Source organism: Pseudonaja textilis, chromosome 4, assembly GCF_049901715.1.
Source record: "Pseudonaja textilis isolate UNSWEBS1 chromosome 4, rPseTex1.2, whole genome shotgun sequence".
In the NCBI taxonomy this organism is placed as follows: Eukaryota; Metazoa; Chordata; class Lepidosauria; order Squamata; family Elapidae; genus Pseudonaja; species Pseudonaja textilis.
The window spans coordinates 15,987,616-16,006,288 of record NC_141993.1 but is presented as its reverse complement, the minus strand read 5'-3'; positions in this window follow the sequence as shown (position 1 = coordinate 16,006,288).

Here is an 18,673-nt window from a genome sequence, read left to right as displayed (position 1 = left end):
TCTAAACTGGGTTGTAAGTGTTATGGTTCGTTGGCAGCCAGTGCAGACAGCAGCCGAGTCAGACAGTGAGGAAGAAAGGGGACCAGTCAGGGAGTCTGGAGAGGACTTGAACGACGGTCCTGCACCTGTTGCAGGGATGGGGCCAGGACCATCTGGGAGTGGGGTGCTGCCTTCGGAGTCTGGCAGCAGCGAAGCAGAAAACCCAGGGAGCCTGGTCCCAGTGCGCGTGTGTACAGTTGCTAGAAGGCAACAGCAGCTGAAGCAGAAGAGGCGACTCGGGAGTAAGGCTGGGAGGTGATTTGCCCCTCCCATATAAGGGATAAAAGTCAGACCTCAATGATGAAAGCTTTGCAGGAAGCAAAGTAGTTCGATCACTTCCAAGTCCTCTTTGAAGCTCTGGTTGGTTTTTTCTGGTACTTCGGTTGGTTTTCTGTTATAATTGGAGACTTCTGTTTTTGGCAGCATTCCACAGCACTGAAAGGGGTGTGCTTATCTTGGGGAATTGTTTATAATTAGTTCTGTCTGGGAATGAAAGTAATTCCCAGCCTTGCAATAAAAGAGGTTATGCTTTTAAAACAAGTTTCTGTTTAAGTACGTTTGACGAAGCCTGGGTCAGAACAGTAAGCCCTATTTTTGGACAGTGTCATAACTTCAAAATCAAGCCTTACAGAATCGCAGAGTTGGAAACAGAGGTGGGATTCTACCAGTTCGCACCTATTCGCAAGAACCGGTTGTTAACATTCTAAGCAGTTCGGAGAACCGGTTGTTAGAAGAAATTACAGGCCTAATCCTGTAAGGAAGTCAGGAAGGAAACATTATGGTGTTGCTTATAGAAACTGCCTCTCCGTTGACCCTTATTACATTCTTGGCAGGACTAGACTTCCTGTCTCAGGAACATCTCTGGAGTTTTTTCTCCCCTCCTTTGCTGGTACTTTGCTTTTGTGGAGTGACCATTCAAAGTTACAATGGCACTGAAATAAGTGGCTTATGACCATTTTTCACACTTACAACTGTTGCAACATCCCCACAGTCATGAGAGGTCAGACGAGGAGATGAGTCCCTTGATGTGAGTGATGTTGAGTTGGCCACACCCAGCCAATCACATTAAGCCACGCCCAGCCAGTCATATGACCACCCCCAAGCCACGCTCACCACCTAAGTCACGCCCACAGAACTGGTTGTTAAAAATTTGAATCCCACCCCTGGTTGGAAGGGACCTCGGAGGTCATCTGGTCCAACCCCCTGCTCACTAAATAACTGGTTGTAATTCGAGGACTACCTTTAGGAGAAGCTAGGTAACCTGGAAAGCTCAGCAGTTTAAGAGTGCCAATGCATTCCCTGTCATTTACAAAGAGACAGAGAGGGGAGGAGGGAAGGAGGGAAAGAGAGAGAGAGAGAGAGAGGGAGACTTTATTCTGTAATTTTGACTTTGGCTTATTAAGAGACAGGCAGGCATTTGCTAAGTGGGTTTAAAAAAGTCAATACCAGCAGCTTCCACCACTGAAGTCCACATGAATTGCTTGAAACACGACCTTCACTTTTTGATCCTCACTCCAACCTTCAAGAGGACCCTGAAGAGAAACATGACAGGATTCTCATTTGTTAAAAACAAAACAACCAAACAACAACAACGACAGATTTAAGCATTAGGTTTTATTTTATTTATCTAGCATAAGGCACGTGTTAGCCAGGGATCATCAAAGTGGCTGGCTGCATCTGTGAAAGGAATTTTTTTGGGTGGTGTTATCTTTACTCATGGGATGCCTGAATGCCAGTAGGCAACCGGGGAAGACTCTTTTCTCGTCCCTCCGTGGTTTATTTGCTCATGGGAATTGAACCGCTGAGCTGAGCTGAGCTGCTGCACAGGCCCAGCGTCTTACCACGTGAGCCACCACGGCCCCCTAAAGAATTAGGTATGAATGGCATTTAGTTCATTTATTGAAATACGTGCCACACTAACGCAGGGCATCTTGCTAGTAAATTTTAGTGCTGAATTTTTTAACATTAACTTCTTATCCCATGGTTTCTCGGTTATCTTCCATATTTGACTTTATGTGGCTCTTTTGAGGTTGTCAACCAAGTTTCTGGCTGCTGATGCTTGACAGACTATTTACTGAAGGAGGATTGGGAGAGAAGGTGACATAAAAGATTCAGAAAATGAAAATATGGCACCTGGGGGCCTGATGAGAGCACTTTGTTACATGAAACGTAGTGATTTTTCTGATCTATTCACTCAACAGCTGATCCTTGATTCAATCATTTAATTCCTGGATTAGTGATTCTTATTTTGATAACAGAACAAGACTTTCTAACGCATCCCAGGGTACATTTTTCTCTGTAGCTGTCTTGGGGTTGTTTTTTTTTAAGTGTTAGCATAATAATGGCTCAGAGCAGTGGTGGGATTCAAAAAATTTTACTACTGGTTCTGTGGGCTTGGCTTGGTGGGCATGGCAGGGGAAGGATACTGCAAAATCTCCATTCCCTCCCCACCGCACTAACCTGCTTTCCAGCTCCGTTCTCCTGTATGGGACAACAAAAGAAGATCCAGCCAATCAGCTGGGACTCGGGAGGCAGAGAATAGATAGGGGTGGGGCCAGTCAGAGGTGCTATTTGCCAGTTCTCCGGACTACTCAACCGGTCAGAACCTGCTAAATACAATTTTTAAGAGTCTTGGAAAGCAGGTTTTTTTTCAGGGACTTTTTCACCAGACCTTTCCACAACACCGTTTTCATAATGTCTAAGTGTCAGGAACAATCCTTCGTCATTCAAGCAGACGCTAGCAATGTGGCAGTGGGAGCAATGTTACTCCAAAGAAAGCTCACAGACACAGAGAGGCGATAGGCTGCATGGGAAAAAGAGGCTTTCGCAATAAGGTGACATTCCCCATGGCTCTAGGGGAGAGCTAGAAGTTTTTCCAGTACTTGGCGCACCAGCGGTACGTGGTCATCCATTGTCTCAGTGTAGATGAGAATGTCAACCAAGTAGACAAAGGAATGTTTTATGAGTTGACAGTAAGTTCCATTCCCACTCCATGTGATCCAGCACAGATAAGCAGACTCAAATATCTGAGGTCCAAGCCTACCTCCCAAAAACCTTGAGAACGTGATTACACCAAAATAAATTCTGAGATCCTTAGAAGAGCCCAAACACTGTCCATAGGACCAAACTTCTATCTCCTGTGACTGAGATCCTGGCAAGACAACCCTTCACTCTAATTCCTCTTGGCCCAACAAAACGTCTGCGGTATGAGACAAAGAACAAGGAACCTACCCATTGCTAAGGAATGCCTGCCAACGGATCTATTTCACCCTTCCTTTCTTCCTTAACTAAACATAGCCAGCAATTGTAAGCCTGGCTGCAAGGAAGCACAAGTGTCGTGAAACATGTGGAGGGTATGGACTGGAGGGGAATGACATATCAAACCCAAGCTTTTCAGCACAGCCATATGGAAAAGAAAATAGCAAAGTATCTGATAGCAGGCTCCTTTCAAGATGGACAGGAATAGCAGCACACATCTGATTGGAATCATAGGGGATGAAATGCCTTGAGCCTTGAAACCTGTTGAGAGTCTTCAAATTCTAAAGGAGGGGGGGTTTATTTATTTATTTATTTATTTATTTACTTATTTATTTATTTATCTACCTGCTTACTATTTACTGGAGCACTGTGGCACCGGGGAAATCTCTTTCTACCTGTGTTTCCTTCTTTTTTTAAAATTATTTTTATCATACGCATGTATCACATCTATTAAATTTATACATGCGCATGGATATAAACGTCTTTACATAAGGTGGGTAAACAGTGTCAGTCGATATAAAAATGGTTGGAGGGAAAAGATTTGCCATTTTCTAAAAACGTAATAAATGGCTCCAAATTCCTTTTCCTTGCCCCCTTGGGTTTTTTTTTTTAAAAGATAAATACATAAATTAGAAAATAATACAACTTAACGAACCATTGCTACAAATGATGCATCCTAGAGTTTTCTAAAGATTCTTCGGAATTTTTTTCTTCGTCCTCTGTAAAATTTTTGATAATGCTTGGTAAAAGATTCCAGACACAGGTAGTCCTCAACTTACAACAGTTAATTTTGTGACTGCTCAAAGTTACAATGGCAATGATAAAAGGGACTTATGACCGTTTTTTACACTTAGGACCAATGCAGCAATCCCCATGGTCACGTGATCAAAATGCAAATGCTTGGCAACTGACTCATATTTATGACAGTCGCAGGGGTGGGATCCGACAGGGTGAACTACCAGTTCGGTCATTTACGAGGTTTGGTGATTTACGATGTGTGTCCTTGCATGCTGCCGGCGCGTGCCTGTAAATCGTCATCAGCATGCTGCGCGCAGAGAAGCAGCCTTTCAAAAAGCCCTTTTTTCCTGCTTTTTCAACCTCAGTTGTGCCTCGCACGGCAGCTGAAGTTGAAAAAAATCAGGAAATAAAGGTCAGGTAAGAGCCCAGGTGGGCGGGTGGGCAAAAACATCAGTAGACATAGAACCGGTTCTATGTCTGCTGCTCTTCAGAACTACTGGTTCTACAGAGGTGGACAGAACTGGTCGAAACCCATCCCTGGATGGTTGTAATGTCCTGGGGGTTGTGTGATCACCTTTTGCAACCTTCTGACAAGTGAAGGCAATGGGAAAGCCAGCGTAACTTAAGGACTGGGTTAGTAAAACAACTGCAATGATTCAGTTAACAACTGTGATAAGAAAGCTTGTAAAATGGGGGGAAATCCACTTAACCATGGTTTCGCTTAGCAACAGGAATTTTGGGCTCAGTTGTGATTTTAAGTCGAAAATTACCTGTGTTGAGGACAGAGCTGAGAATACAGCGATCTTTATACAAACTTCTTTATTCAGGAATGGTAGAGGGTCTCCTGCATGAGCAGGGGTTGGACTAGAACCATGATGGCAAACCTATGGCACGCGTGCCACAGGTGGCACGCAGAGCCATTTGTGACAGCACATGCGCGCTGCTGGCAAACTTACCTCACTGAGCATGCGTGCGCCTCACAGCTGATTTTTGGCGGGTTTGAGGCCTTTTTCGGCCTCCCAGAGGCTTGAGGAAGGCTTCTGCAGGCTTCTACAAGGTTTGTAGGCCAAAATCTAGCCCCATTTTGTCACTTCCGGTATTTTCGGAAAAACAGGAAGTGATGAAATGGGGCTTGTAGATGCCTGCAGAAGCCTTCCTCAAGCCTTTGGGAGGCTGAAAAAGCCCTCAAACCCGCCGAAAATCAGCTGTGAGGCACAGTGCAGGTAAGAGACGGTGGGGGGTGGGGGGGTAGATGGAATTGTGCGTGCATATGTAGGGGACGTGGGGGGGGTGCACATTGCCTTCTGGGTGCTGGCACGGGAGCACGAGCGTGCAAGCGCGTGCACAATTTTGGGCACAGGAGCGCCAAAAGCTTAGCCACCACTGGACTAGAACATGAGTCGCCAACCTTTTGGACCTCAGGGACCACTAAACTCATAATTTTAAATCCCATGGACCACTAATATGAATTTTGACTGATGGTGGCTTGCTGACATTGGTGGGAAAATCAGTCCCATATTCCAGAGCTGCAGTAGTCACAGGACTGGCCCTTTGGTCATTCCGGAGCAGCTGCTCCTCCAACCAGGTGCGCCGGCCTGCCATGGACTGGAGGAGCTGCTCCATGGTGACCAAAGGGCCATGTCAGCTGGTGCTCCATTCAAAATCCAAGAAAGAAATACTTAGACTCTTTTAATCAGAGAAAAGATATCTTTTACTGGAAATCAAGCAGTAGCAACAAAAGAATTCTGAATCTGAGAAAATGGGCGCGTCAATCACATATACAAAGTAATGGCAACGTTCCCACCCCCAATAGTTCAATTGGCTCATCCAATTAAAAGTTGTGTATATCATCATGTGGGCATCTCCAGGTGGTGATGAGGCTTCTGTCCGTTGACCTTGACATAGTTTGATAAAGGGCCGCAGCTGCGCATAGCAGAGGATAGAAACCTAAGCAAGAATGTATACCCCCCCAGCTTATACAGTTCTGGTTTGTAACACCTCCAGCTCACTTCCCATAACCCTTCCCCGCTCCTCCCCCCGTTACTTATGACAGCCGAAAGAAGCAAAGCAAAGGGAGAAAAATCTTGAAGGCTGACAGGCCAGTCCTATGACTACTGCAGCTCTGGAATATGGGACCAACTTTCCCACCAACGTCAGCAAGCCACCCCTCCTCCACCATTGGTCTTACCTTCCAGTTCCAGCTTGTGTGGCTCTACTCAAGCTAAGGTTTGCATTCAGCTGAAGGGTGGGGGCCTACGGGTGGGCGGGCCATACAGGTGGCACAGCCTTGCGTTCCCGTGCAGCCTGGATTAATTGCTTCAGGGGGGCTGCTTGCGGGGCAACAAAATTTTCTCATGGACCACCAGTGGTCCCCGGCCCACCGGTTGGCGACCGTTGGACTAGAAGATCTCCAAGGTCCCTTCCAATTATGTTATTCTGAATTTTTAATAATGATAAAATTATACAGCATCAACAATCTTGTAGATTATGCTCCAAAATATGGTAATAGGAGAAGCCCAGATCATATAAGTTAATTCCAATTTGTTACTTGCAACTCCAATAGTAAAGTAATTGTAGTCAATTGTTATTCCCCCAAGATCTATTAGAGAGGAAATTTAGAGTTGGAAGATAATTGAAGTTGGCTTCATCAAGAGTAATTAGTAATTAGGTTCTTTTGTTTCTGCTCTTACTGTTCCTTTGCTTTTATTTTATTTTTTTATGATGTTTGGTTATTTATAACTTTTGTGAGCCACCCAGAACTGTGGTTCAAGTTGGGCAACTACACAAGATTTTTAAATAAATAAATAAATAAGAAGAATGGTTGAGCTTGTTATACCAAAGATTTTATAAACACTTGATATTAACCATCTTTTTTTTTCCAGCTTCCTATAAAAATAGGCTACTAGGTTAGAAGCAACATCTAACAGATGTTGAATTTGAAAACAGCAATGGTATCGGCATATTATATTCCACCTAAAGAATGCTGACGTTCAATACATTGCCAATAAGTGCAGTGAAGTAAATGAAACTCAATTTTATGTTCCATTAAAATTTTAAAAACTGCTTCATCAGAACTGAATTAGTCCAAAAACAATATTATTAGACATTTACCCCAAAATGGATAAACAGCAATTTTTTTAAAAAAAAAATCTGAAAATCTTGCATATAAGTCCAACACTCCTGGCAATAGAAACCCTTTAAAAGGGAACTTTTCTCTTAGTTGATAAAAGAAGATGAATTAAAGCAATCAATTTCTGAAATTAGGAGGAGGAAGGAATATTAGGTAGGTTCACCCCCTTGATTTATATATAAAAATAAGAAAGGAGGGATAACAAAAGTCTAAATATAAAAATATAAAAGTAGGCAAGACTTGAGACTACTTATGAGTAGGAGCAACCTCTCCTCCATTCTCTGCTTCCATTTGTGTGTTTACAATTCATTCTTCTCCAACTATTCCCAAATAATTTTGAACTATCCCTAACCCTTGCCTCAAACCCCACACATTACAAAGATAAGGCTTTTCTGAAGCTACCACTGTCTCCTGCTTGATGGTCATTACCTTTTGTTGGGAGAAATATCCCTCTGGTTTAGTTCCAATCTGGGAGAAAGACACTGGAAACATGGTGGCTGATTTTGGGAAAAAATGGTTTAATGATGAATAGAACCAACAGCAGTCCTGGGTCAGCTGAAGAATTGGTTTGATGAGTACATAGATTTTTATAAGTTTCAGAGATGTTGTGTTCTGACCCAGGCTTCATCAAACATAATTAAACACAAGCTTGTTTTAAAAGCAAAACCTATTTTAATGCAACGCTGGGAATTACTTTCATTCACAGCCAGAACTAATCTTAAACAGTTCCCCAAAATAAGCACACGCCTGTCAGTGCTATGGAATGCTGCCAAAAACAGAAGTATCCAAATTAATTATTACAGAAACCACCTGAAGTACCTGAAAAAAACAACCAGAATACACAGAGCTTCAAGGAGGCCTCGGAATCTATCGAACAGCTTTGCTTCCTGCAAAGTTTTCGTCATTGAGGTCTGACTTTTATCCCTTATGGGGGGGGGGGGCAATCACCTCCCAGCCTTACTCCCGAGTTGCCCCTTCTGCTTCATCTGTTCTCACCTTCTAGCAGCTCTGCACACACACGCACTGGGAATAGGCTCCCAAGCTTCACCTCACTCCCAGATCGTCCTGGCCCCATCCCTGCATCGGATGCAGGACCCTTGTCCAAGTCCTCTCCAGACTCCCAGACTGGTTCCCATTCTTCCTCACTGTCCGATACCGCTGCTGGTGAACCACAACATGTTGATAGGGGGGTTATGCAATGTCTGAAATGCCCTTAGAAAATTGTGCAATTTAGTGAGCTTTATGTCTTCTACTAAATGGCAGTGGGTTAATCTTATTATGTCCTGAAGGATCATGTCCTGTTCTTCTTAATCCCATCACCCTGAAGCTGAAGGTATTTTGTTTTGTAGATAGGCTGACCCAATCTTTCTAAATGGGCACAAAATATCTGCTGGGGCTATTAAGAAAGACTGAGTCTGCTTCCTGCCTCTAAAAAAACATGTTTCTCCGTTTCTCACTTAGGGAAATATAATATCTTGCCTTCTTAATATTCCTCAAAATATATCATTCTTCTAGGCGGTGGGGCTTCCCACACTTTAACTATGAATCTTGGCGTTCCTCTTCCTGCTTTTCAGTCAACAGTTTCTGCTGAATTGATAGGATAGTGTTTAATTGACCGGGAAGATGGGAAAAGGTGGATCCCTTCATCCCTAACTGAGAACAGCTGTCCAATCAGAAGACCTGTGGGGTCAATGTATAAATAAATACCAAGAACCCAAATGATTGTTAGGATTTTGCATGCATGAAATGTAAATTGGAAGAAATGATTCAGACTTCACACGAAGACAGCTTCTCATTGCTATTAGCTGCCTTTTTTGGACTTCCCCCAAATGCTGCTATTTAGAAGCACCTTGTTCTAAGTTGACTCCTCAAAGTAGAAGCACTTTTTTCAAGTTTGTACAGAAACTAGGAAAAAGTTAGCTATTTTAATGGTTGCATGAGGTCTTCTGAATCATTGTCAAAGCAGGCACGGCCTTCATCCAGTATAAAAAGAGGGCCTGTCTCTCACACCATCTTGGGCTTCAGAAATAACCAGATCCCAACATCCCAACCACTAAGAGTCTAATGTTTGAGCACTGCATCTCTAAATGAAGTCAAGAGTCCATAAATCACAGCTAAATATATTGTTTCATTTCTGGATCTTCTACAAGTAGAATGATCAAGAGGATCGAAGTCTCCAAATAAATCCTGGGTTTGGGGAAATTATATCACTACTTTAAAATAAATCATTTGTTTTATTGCCATCACATAAATGGTCGAATGGAAAAAGTGTCCAAAGTGAATGAAAGATAATTTAGATTTTCATATTAAATCTTCGCACAGATCACGCAGATGAGAGAGGAACCTGGATTAATGCACTTGGAGAAGTAAAACTCCAAAAGGACCTATCAAATACAGATTTTTTTTCCAGATCCTGTAGATGGATTTATGTTCTTTAATATATTTATGAGGCTTGTCAAGGAACAAAAATAATCCAGACGTTGCAGAACTGATTTTGGGATAGCTTGGGAACAAATTCCTGTCTCAGCAACAGAATCCATTTTGTAGAGGCAGATGGAGTACCTAAGTTTGTTCTTTGTTGTTGTTAATATTCAGGGAAATGGGGCTGGGATGGATCCATAATCTGAACCATAGGGGGGATTTGGAAAAGCTCATGAGAAAAAGCAGACGAAGCCTGGGCCTGTGGCTTCCTCCTCACAGCTGTGGGTCTTAACAAGTTTGAGGTTCTCAAACTTTTCAGCCATTCTCTGCCAAAAAAAAAACAAAAAACCCACAAATAATCCCCAGTTGCAAACATAAAGAATACTTTTTTCATTCACGCATTGTCAATGGCACTGAGTTATGGGCAAGATCCCATGGGAAACAAACATTGCTGTTTAGCTGATAACATTCAGGCTGTCAGGTTTGCAAAATCGACATTATGCCAGTCACTGCTAGAAATTTTTATGGCTCTTGTCTTCAAACCGTCATCCCTCCCACCCTCAAAGTTACTCTTAACAGTGGCAATTTTACTGCCACCCTAGCATTAAAGCTAAATGGGTTTTAGAAATGATTTGTCAAGGCCATGCAGAGGTATCATGAAAAGCAGTCCCAACATTTCTGGTTTTTTATCTGCAATGTTGAGAAATCTGAGATTCTGGGCTTCTAAATTTGATGTTTGCCAAGGAAGTGACACTCTAGGCATGGATTGGAAATGTTCCCTCACAGTTAACATTTTGGTCAGTTTATATCAAACATTCCCAATGTCATTTTACATATGTTACCACATAGTTCGGAGTAAGTGAAGTTTGTTTCTTGCTTAATAATGTATGCCAGAGTAAAAATAGCTATGGAGAGAAACGTTTAATAAAAGTGCAGTCTGGATACATGCCATCAATGTGTACTGCTAAAATAGCCACTCAAATGCTACAGTAAGACTCTCTTCATCAAAAGGTTTTCTTTATTAGTGTCCTAGGAACCAATAATAGTATAATTTGAGAAAGATTAATATTAATTAATAAATAATTACCTGTCTTACATTTAGAACATCTACAATATTTCCTTCTGTTGGCTTCCTATGGAGCAGAATAGAGTACAGTTGAACCTCTGGTGACGATCATAATTCGTTCCATAACTTTGGCGATTTCTTCATCTTCTAACGTTTCGTCTTCAGGAATTTCTGGATCAGGGGTCGTGTTTGATCATCACCCAAGTATGTGTTCATGACCGGATTAAAAAATGTTGTGAATTTTTTGATTGGACCACGATTTGGTTGTGGTCAGAAGTGTTTGTGAAAAGAGGTTCTACTCTACAGGCAGTCTGCAACTTTCAACCGATCATTTAAGCATCTGTTGAAAGGTACAACAGCAGAGGTGGTATGCAGCAAGTTCTGACCAGTTCTGGAGAACCGGTAGCGGGAATATTGAGTAGTTCAGAGAACTGGCAAATACCACCTCTGACTGGCCCTGCCCCATCTATTCTCTGCCACCTGAGTCCCAGCTGATTGGCTGGGTCTTCTTTTGTTGCCCTGCATAGGAGAACGGAACTGAAAAGCAGGTTGGGGGGCTGGGGAGGGAATGGAGATTTTGCAGTATCCTTCCCCTGCCATGCCCACCAAGCCATTGCCACGCCCACAGAACCGGTAGTAAAAAAAATTTGAATCCCACCACTGCTTGAGGGGCTGTCACACGAGAAGAGAGGGGTCAACCTATTGTCTAAAGCAGTGGTCCCCAACCTTTTTTGTACCACGGCCCAGTACAAAATGATCCACAGACTGGTACCAGCATCAGCATGCACAACTAAGGCAAGGCGAGCCAAGCAACCGGCCAGCCAGCCGTCCCCCGCTTCTCCCCGCCACCTTCAACTCCTCCTTTGTACCTTCTTGCGGTCGATGGGCTTTTCAGGCTCTTTCTTAATCTCCTCCTGAGTAACGTGAGACTCCACCGCCATTGGGACAGATCTTCGTTTGAAGCCGCCCCCCCTTCGACGAAACTAAGGCGTGAGGATTCCTTCAGCACCCAAAAGCCGCCTGGAAGCACTTTCTCAAGCACCGTCGAAACAAGATGGTGGCGGCCAAGCAAAGTATGCGGCCCGGTACAAAATGATCCACGGACCGATACCGGTCCGGGGCCCGGTGGTTGTGGACCCCTGGTCTAAAGCACCAGAGGGCAAGAAGAGAGGGTGGAAGCTTGTTAAAGAGAGATAGAACGTAGACGTAGGAAGAAATGTCCTGACAGTGAGAACAATTAATCAATCGAATAGCTTGCCCCACACCAACATAGACAGGAAATTTGGATCAAGATGTCCTGAGCAGGTTCCTTGTTTTCAGAATGAACCGTTTGGAAAGTACAAATGTGGCTGCCGCCCCCACTACCCCCCGTCCATTGCCATCTGTTTCCACTCCAGAAGTATTTCTTGACATCTGGATCCAATTGAAGAAGTGAGTGATATAAACTTTGAAGAAGGGAGATTGACAGGGGGCATATATTCTCCATTCTCACTTGCCTATCTGCCTTGGCCCAGGCAGTGACCCTTTGCGTGGAAAGTGAATTAATAGTGGAAGGGGTGGGGAAAATAACTTCTTTCATGGTTTGTTCCTGAGCTCTTTTCCTGGAGAAGCTAGTTTAGAGGTTTCCAGGGGAAACTGCTTAGAATGAACAAGTTGGAGGCAAGAACCAAAATGTGGTTCTGCAAACATAGGGTGCCTACTGGGCAGTTTTTTGTGACTGTCTGGACTAATCAGTTTTCTTGGCAAGAAGTGGTAGCGGGAGTTATCCTTGCCTCTTTCCTAGGGCTAAAAGCAAGACTTAAAACATACGCTCTCCCCGTTTCTTCTGCAGTCTGGTACATTAATCACTACACCAAACTTCCCTTGGCATCTGCTAAGCCTTGCACCTTTCCTTCTTCCAGCTTTAAAACATAAACACAAAGCCAAGCCAATGTATGTTAAGAAGGGCACCATGCAGTGGTGGGATTCTTTATTTTTTTACTACCGGTTCTGTGAGCGTGGCTTGGTACACATGGCAGGGGAAGGATACTGTAAAATCTCCATTTCTATCCCACTCCAAGGGAAGGCTACTGCAAAATCCCCATTCCCTCCCCACCCCACTAACCTGCTTTCCAGCTCCATTCTCCTGTGCAGAGCAACCAAAGAAGACCCAGCCGATCAGCTGGGACTCAATGGGAGGCAGAGAATAAATGGGGGCGGGGCCAGTCAGAGGTAGGATTTGCCAGTTCTCCGAACTACTCAAAATTTCCGCTACCAGATCTCCAGAACTGGTCAGAACCTGCTGAATACCACCTCTGGCACCATGGCTCTCTGTGGTACATTCCAGCAGCAAGCTTACAGACTGAAAAAATATTGCTATCTATAGGGGAAACCAGGGGTAGGTGGGTAGGCGGGAGGGAGGGATTAGGAAGCGGGGAAACAAAAGTAAATTAAAGCTAGAGATGGTGGCAGGGAGCAATCTCACCAGGAAATTTGGGGTCACAATTTGTAGCTTGAGGCTGTTTCGGGACCAGCCAAATCCAGTAAGATAACGAGCAAAGGTTGCATATGTATGTGAGAATCAACTTTAGTCAAGAAAGCTCTAATAAAACAAAACGCAGAGGAACAGATACAAACCGCTTCAAAGAAAAAGGCAGGGAGGTAAACCCAGGGAAGATAAAGCAGAGGTTTCTCCAAACAATTCATCACTTCATTCCTCTTTAACCCTAACTGCTTTACAGGACAGTAAGTGTCAGTAATCTCAGGCAATTATGGGATTTTTCAAGCAATTAAGAAAAGATTTCAATGGGCAGTTTGCAAACAGACATAGCTTGGCCGCATGTTTCTGTTTACAGGAAGAAATCCCAGGAAGGAGGAAATGCAGACTGAGATAATAGCTTAATAGGGCAGTCTCCTTTTAATATCAGGCACTAAAAATAACATAAGGGCCGTTTTCTGTGGAGAAACTAGATGGGTGGGTGCTAAGCATCATTTTTAGTTATTTCTTCTTGCTACAAAGTGTTTGGGGGCTTCTAAGGCTACATAAAGGCAGGACATAATTCATTGCTTGTATGTGTAAGGACATAGCAGTTTGTTCTGTAATTTAATTTTCCTGCAGCCCAGGAGAATTTCATTGAGGTGGAAAGGTTAATATTCAAGAACACGGGATGCCCATGGTGCTGAGCACCAATGTGCAGATCTCCATAGATTGATGAGTAGTATATATACATATATACATACATACATACACACATATATATATATATATATACTTGTTTTCTTACAAAGCTGAATACCATACATATAAATACCTGCGAAAACTTAAGAAAACACACACACACACACATATATATGTATATATATATGTATGGTATTCAGCTTTGTTCAGGTATTGACGAACAAATGACGTGGGAAAATACTCAACATCGCTGAATACCATATGTGTGTGTGTGTGTGTGTGTGTGTGTGTGTGTGTGTGTATAGAAGCCTGATGATGGCAGATGAGATTCTGCCGAAACGTTGCTACAACTTTAAAAGCACAACTACAATGACGTGGGAAAATACCCAAACAAAGTTGAATACCATATATGTGTGTGTGTGTGTGTGTGTGTATTTTCTTAAGTTTTCGTGGGTACTTACATGTATGGCATTCAGCCTTGTTCGGGTATTTTCCCACGTCATTGTAGTTGTGCTTTTAAAGTTGTAGCAACGTTTCGGCAGAATCGCATCTGCCATCATCAGGCTTCTGTATAGTGTTCATCTGTGAATCAGTTTATGTGGTTTATGTTTAGGTGGTTTGCCTTTGTTTTGGGTTTTGTTTTAACCTAGGCCTAGGAGCAAGGTACTGGCCCAGGGTTACCCAGATGGCTCTGTGCATATAGCGAGACAAAAGCTCACAATCTCTCTGTTTCTTGCCTGGTACCTTAGCCATTACACCAAACCAGCTCTTGAAATACGTTAAATATTTTAAATATATATAAATATGCATATTTCTAGGTGATATCATGCAGAATGAATTTACTGTCCAATCCTAAAGTATATATAAATTCATCTTCTCCCAATTGGTACCATCCAGCTATTTCTGAATACAACTACTATCAACCCCAGTCAGTATGGCTGGATCTGGTGAGAGTTGTAGTTCAATTACTATAGTGACTGACCACATCAAAGAAATTCAACTGATCCGGCCAAGTAACCACCATAACTTTATCGCGGTCTTTGACCTTAAATTCCATTCTCACCGTATTGAGTTTTAGGGGTGGGATATTTATGATCTCTTTGAGTGCATTCTTGCTCAATAGCTTTTCTCTAAACGTACTTCCCATTGTAACCCTATTAAGAAATAGATCTGATGGTGTCTAACAGGTGTTCTTGTGGGTCCAGCAGGATGTAGTTTCATTGTCAGAAATGGAGGACCAGGCAAAACTCTAGGTTTTTTTTTTTTCTGCGATCACATCGCTCAGAAATATAGCCTGCAAGTGAGAGTATCAGAGCATAATGGCTATCTGGGAAATATTTTTTTCTACAAAAACTAGAGGTTTTTTTTTCTAGGGGATTGTGGACGTTTTATTTTTTTCTTAACTTTTATTTTATCTTAGAAAATAAGATTGATGACACTGAGTGGATAAATTACAACAAGATTTCTCTGGGTCACAAGCATAGAAATAAGTTTTTAAGACAACGGGTAACATTTTTGCTCATAAAATGTCTTGTAGTGAGGGAACATGGCACATTCCAGAGGTGGTATTCAGCAGGTTCTGTCCAGTTCTGGAGAATCGGTAGCGGAAAATTTGAGTAGTTTGGAGAACCGGCAACTCCCATCTCTGACTGGCCCCATCCCCATCTCTTCTCTGCCTCCCAAGTCCCAGCTGATCGGCTGGGTCTTCTTTGGTTGCCCTGCACAGGAGAACGGAGCTGGAAAGCAGGTTAGTGGAGTGGGGAGAATAGGAAGATTTGCAGTATCCTTCTCCCGCCACGCCCACCAAGCCATGCCCACCATACCACGCCCACAGAACCGGTAGTAAAAAAAGTTTGAATCCCACCACTGGCACATATACATCTTTTCACTGTTATCCACTTGTACACTTCACCATTCACATGAATAGCCACACTAGAAAGCCATCCTCATGTAGTAATCAGGATTACAACATGCTTTCTGAGGAGAAAACAAGGATGTTTTAGAAAGAGGGTTTACTCGTCCATCCTGAATGCCCTTCATACTGAAGCGAGGTCAAACCCTCCTGCAGGAAATTGCCAATCTTTTTCATCAAAAACTCATATAATTGTAGACATTCTGTAGCTCCTCTTGCTATCTTGGGGGCGGGTTCTGGTGCATTCAGAAGCTTAGAAATAAATTACATAACTGTAATCCCAAACAAACCAACTCTGTCAAGGACCTTGGAGTACTCATCTCTAATGATCTAAGTGCTAGAGCCCACTGTAACTACATAACCAAAAAGGCATTAAGAGTTTTTAACCTAATCCTGCTAACTAGAGCATACAAAACATTTGCTAGACCAATACTTGAATACAGCTCATCAGTCTGGAACCCACATTACATATTGGATATTAATACAGTTGAGAAAGTCCAGAAATATTTCACGAGAAGAGTTCTCCACTCCTCTACTCGTACCTTGTGTCACCAGACTTGAAATTTTAGACCTAGACAACCTAAAACTATGCTGCCTTCAGTCTGATCTAAGTATAGTCCATAAAATTATCTACTGCAATGTCCTCCCTGTCAACCACAACAATACAAGAGCACAAAATAGATACAAACTCAAGATAAACCGCACCAAACTTGATTGCAGGAAATATGACTTCAGCAACAGATGAATGCAATGTCTGGAATACCTGACTCTATTTATTTATTTTTATTTGTCAATTGCTTACAAGATAATAGGTATAAGGAAAAACATAGTTATGAATACATGAATACATATAAGAAAAATTTTTAAAAATATAAAAGAAACAATAGGACAGGGACAGTAGGCACGTTGGTGTGCTTATGCACGCCTCCTACAGACCTCTTAGGAAAGGGGTGAGGTCAATAGTAGACAGTCTAAGGTTAAAGTTTTTGGGGTTTGGGGAAAAAAACCACAGAGTCAGGCAGAGTATTCCAGACATTGACCACTCTGTTGCTGAAGTCGTATTTCCTGCAATCAAGTTTGGTGCGATTAACCTTGAGTTTGTTTCTATTGTTTGCTCTTGTAGTGTTATGGTTGAAGCTGAAGTATTCATTGACAGGTAGGACATTGCAATGTATGATTTTATATACTATACTTAGATCGGACTGAAGGTGGCGTTTAGTTCTAGGTTTTCTAGGTCTAGAATTTCAAGTCTGGTGGCATAAGGTATTCTGCAACATGTAGAGGAGTTGAGAACTCTTCTTGTGAAATATTTCTGGACTTTCTCAACTGTGTTAATATCAGATACGTAATGTGGGTTCCAGACTGATGAGCTGTATTCGACTATTGGTTTAGCAAATGTTTTGTATGCTCTAGTTATTAGTGTAATTTTACCAGAGAAAAAGCTACGTAAGATTAGGTTAACAGCTCTTAATGCCTTTTTGGCTATGTAGTTTGTTATGTCTCCTCTTGGAGATTCAAACGAACAAACACAAAGCAGCCGTTTCACAATCAAATCAAACTGTAGAAAATAACAAGATAACGGCTGGCAAAAACTGTTAGGACTTTCCTTCAAAATTAAAACAAACAGAGATCTCTTTGCAGTAATGTCCTCATTCAAAATAGACATTTTGTTTCTGGCAAAAGGCACTAGCTCAGCTGTGTCCTTTTATACCCATTAAGGCAATGTGCTAATTAACTGGCTTGCCCTTCAGATTAACGTTTCCTGGTTCTGACGACAATCCACGATCTAACAGTCATCAGATTCAAAGTTTCTTAACAGGGCCGATCCTGCCAATCACAACAGTAGTTACAGTGGGCTCTAGCACTTAGGTCATTTGAGATGAGTACTCCAAGATCCTTGACAGAGTTTGGATCATCAACAAGGTCTTGACTATTCAGCCTGTATTTTATTTTCTGATTATTATTTTTTTGCCAATATGTAGGACAGAGCATTTATTTGTTGAGATTTGAAGTTGCCATTTGTTTGACCATTCTGATACATAGTCGAGGTCTTTTTGAAGGTTAGCAGTATTGTCTGTGGTGTTGAATAACTTTACATCATCAGCGAAGAGAACACAGTTGCTCTTGATATGATCACAGAGGTCATTTATGTAGAGTATGAAAAAAGTTGGTCCTAGAACACTGCTTTGGGGGGCACCACCATTGACAGGTACAGAATTTGATAGGACGCTCCCAATTTTGACCATTTGTTGTCTGTTTGACAGGAATGCTTCTATCAGTTATGCAGGTGTCCAGACATACCGTAAGATTTTAGTTTTAGGAGTAGTTTGTCGTGTACCACTGAATCAAAGGCTTTACAGAAGTCTATGTAGATTGCATCTGTTTTGCCCTGATTGAGTTGTGTAGTCCATACGTTTTTGCAGTGTAAGAGTTGCAGATTACAGGATAGTTTTTTCCTGAAACCAAATTATTAAAGAGTAGGTTGTTTGCTTCTAAGTGGAGGATAATAGATTGGTTAATAATTGATTCCATGACTTTACAGGTGACACAGCATAAAGAGATTGGTCTGTAATTTTCAACTAGGCTGGGGTCTCCCTTTTTGAAGATAGGGATGACCGTGGCTTATGACCATAGTTTTGGCAAGGAGCTGGTCCTGAAAGATTTTTCAAAGATTATGCTTAGAGGTACGGCTATGGCAGTGGGTAGCTTTTTAAAGAAGTAGACACTTATTCCATCCGGTCCTATAGATAGAGATGGTTTTAGATTGCACAATGCTTTTTCAACAATGACTTCTGTAAAATCTTCACAAAACCCCAGAAACTTTAACCTTAAAACTGTCTACTATTGACCTCACACCTTTCCTAAAAGGTCTGTTAGGGGGCGTGCATAAGCGCACCAACGTGCCTACTGTCCCTGTCCTGTTGTTTCTTTTTTTTATTCATATCCATTTCA